General features: G+C 29.7%; 1 long non-coding RNA gene across 1 annotated transcript; it reads left to right on the top strand.

Moving 5' to 3' along the window:
* The first annotated feature begins 2,657 nt into the window (after positions 1–2,657).
* Positions 2,658–3,190, top strand: LOC131599619 (uncharacterized). Its single transcript, XR_009282863.1, has 2 exons — positions 2,658–2,861; positions 2,993–3,190. It is a non-coding gene; the product is annotated as an uncharacterized LOC131599619 (long non-coding RNA).
* Positions 3,191–3,572: the final 382 nt, after the last annotated feature.

Consider the following 3,572-nt stretch of genomic DNA (forward strand, 5'->3'; position numbering starts at 1 on the left):
CGACGTAGTTACGTTAATTGTATACCTCCTTGTATTGAATCCATTTTATTGAATGAAAGAAGTTAATTTTGCTTTGGTCAAAAAAAGTTTATTTATTTATTTTTGGTCACTAAACACAACGATTTCAAGTTTATTAATTCGTGTGTCATAATCAATTACTAAATTTAAATTTGAGTGTTTTCACATTTTATTACTTATTTTGAAACCAATCCGTCACTTTTCTAGAGTTAGTGTTTTTGCATTTTTTTAATTTTGATTAAAATAAATTTTTTATTTATAGATTTTGATTGAACGGTATATTTTAGTTTTTCATGCTAGCAAAAGAATTTATATTTACATAATTTTGAAATGTATCAAGAAAAATATAATTGAGAGTATAAATTTTTTAGATAAATGAATCACACAATACAACAACAAAAAAGTATAATTTTGTTAGGTAACGAGATAATTTAGAATTGAAAAGACATAAATCATTTCCGTTATCAAAATGATTTTAGTTGCCATAATTTTATTTGATATCATGTTGTAAAAAAACATGTTATATTTAATCTATAGGATTGATTGGAATCAAATATGATTGATTGTTTCAATTATTCTGAAATTAATATATGTGATAATGCATTTGGTTTAGGTTAAATTTTGGCAAAATATTTTTTTTGTCACATATGTTATCTCCGGGTTCATTTTGGTCCCTTAATTTTAAAAAATTTTATATTGGTCCCTTAATTCTTCATCATTTTAGTTTTTTTGTCATATTAGTGACCGATTTAGCGACCAATTTTTTCAGTTTTTTCGTTGCTAATATGACAAAAAGACTAAAATGACACATTTTGAAGAATTATGAAACCAATATGGAACTTTTTAAAATTAAGGGATCAAAATGAATCTCGAGATTAACATACGGGACCAAAAAGAGTATTTTGCCTTAAATTTTCAAATATTATTTGAGTTTGATCTCTTACTGAAACAAATATTATTCATATATTTTTTCCTTTCCATTATTTTATTAACTTTTAATGGAACTTTAAATTGTGAGAACCATTTCTTTAGAAAAAAATATTTTATTTTTTATTTTTATCCATCTCTTATAACTCACAGATCCAAATTGTCGCAACAAAATTGTCTCCTACTTATATACCAAAAACATTTTTTAATTAACTACTCCTTATTTACTTTTAACTGCATATTCTGTCTCAATTTATTTCTTCCAAGTTTGCATTTTGTCTTTTATTTCTTCCAACTTTGCATTTTGTCTCAAATCCCACAAGGTATCGTTTATTTATTTCAATGCATGTGAAACTTGTGTCAATTTTTTGTTATTGTATGAAGATATTGATTGGTTTTGTGACACTGATTAATTAATGTTGTAACTTGTACAAGGTTCTTCTATACATACAATGGTGGGAATAACATTACTTGTAGATCTATGGAGGAAAAAACAAAGCTTTAACATGGCACATTCTTATCCATCTTCATGGCTTTTTTCTCCATCTGCCACTGCTGCCACAATGTTTGTTGGGGCCTCTTTTGCCTCAAATGATTTCTTTGGGTATGTATCATATTTTTTGGCTAGTTAAAACAATTTATAATAACCATTATTGTATTTGCATGGAATATTCACAACTATTTGTTAAATCGGTAAATCAGATCTAAGGATAATAATAACAACATATGAAACATCGACACAAACGCAAACATCTGATAAGATACTATTGACAATGATACATCGATAACATGTGTCAGTATTGCGTCGGACATCTAACATGTCTTTGCTCAGATGTGTCGGTGCTATAAAGCGAATAACTCAAAATTAAATGATTGCATCATTTCTCATCATAACACATAACTGCAGTTTCAGGACACCAATAGCTTATTCTGACTCTGGAGTGCTGGCAGTTTCCGACGATTACCTGTCCGGCGTACGAACTTCGCCGGGGAAATATTTCTACCATAATACTCTAAAGTATAGTCCAAAGGGCGACAATTTTGAACTTAAGCCACTTTGGTCAGCTTTTGAATTGAGATCATTTGCACTAATCTCATTGAGGTCATTCTTGATGTTCTATTTGCCTATTTTGGAGCCTCATGCAAATATGGAACAAGATTATGATAACTTTATGCAAGACAAACATGATGAACTTCATAGCAAATTGTCTGTTCCCTTCAAGAAATCACTATTGCAAATCGTCCGCGAGGTAAGACTTAATTTATGACATATACAATATTCATTATAACTGATTTTGTTACAAATTCATCATAGGTTACTGTTGTCACAACTAAACGCATTTTAGAAAGACTCACTTTCCATTATGCATCAAAAAAAGTGGCATGGAGACTTCTTAAAGGTCTTAATTTTTCTCTCCTTAATACATAAAAAAAATTCTATGACATTCATTTTTCATCATTCAATTTACGCGTCAGTCTCTTCTCTTGAAAAGATGTTCCTGCATCGGCTGTTCGAAAAGCGGGACGGGGAATGCCGACTTATATGTACATTCTTTGTGTGAGCAAAACAACTCTTAGAGGTAAAAGAAATGAATCTATTATAAATTTCTTTATTAGAACAAAGTTGGTTGATTTGTTTGGCCTATAACTGTTTTTTGTATGCTAATGTTTGTATATAGGACACTCGATTGGTGTTGCAGCATCATGGATTGTTCAAGTAGGGGTTAGAATATTTCAATTCTTTAAAACAAAGTCAATAAATGAAGATGGTGGCATCAACAAAGCTGAGAGGAACAGAATCTTCAAAGAGAAGATTTACATAGCTACCCTTAAGTGTAATGCATCTCTAGTTTTTGCAGCTATTGGTGGAGGAATTGGTGCAACTCTTTGTCGTCCTTCGGTTGGTCAATGGATCGGTAAGATTATCTTATAAATTGTCAAGTAGCAGTCTTCACCTATAAGCTATTAGCTAATTTATCAACTATCAACTATTTTTACCAAACAAAGTCATAATATTCGTTCTATGACTTGTATTGTGTTTTTTCAGGGTGTGTTGTTGGTGATTTGACTGGCCCAGTTATTGTAGCAGTGGTTGCTAATAGAGCTTTTGACTGGAACCTCTAATATTGTTTATGGTTTTTTTTAATTTATTTTCTATAATTGAATTCAAATAAGAGTGTAGTCCTTGAATTTTTATACATTATCATTTATATTTTCTTTAAATGCATTATTGTTGTTTGAGTGACCCTCTCTTTGCAATTTTGATGAAGCATTTGGTACAATTTGTAGTGTGAAATTTGAAAACCTTTGGTTCCACTAAGTGTAGACCCCTACTTTCCTACAAAATTTTGAAATCTTGAAAATGGAAAATAAACACTTAACTGTTATGTTCTAAATTTTTAACTTTTGAGTTTCACATAAGTTAAGAAATTATGTACAAATTTATAATTATGTACAAAGTTATGAAAGATTCTTCAGTTGACATTATCGAAGCATGTTAAGGATCTTGATTTTGAGAAGATATTTATCCGTCAAAATACTGTTGGATTAGATTTACTATAAAACGCTAAGTTAAGGTCTCCATTAACTATTACAAAGTTTTATAATGACTCTAATTGAATACAATA

Source organism: Vicia villosa, linkage group LG1 (genome assembly GCF_029867415.1).
Source record: "Vicia villosa cultivar HV-30 ecotype Madison, WI linkage group LG1, Vvil1.0, whole genome shotgun sequence".
In the NCBI taxonomy this organism is placed as follows: Eukaryota; Viridiplantae; Streptophyta; class Magnoliopsida; order Fabales; family Fabaceae; genus Vicia; species Vicia villosa.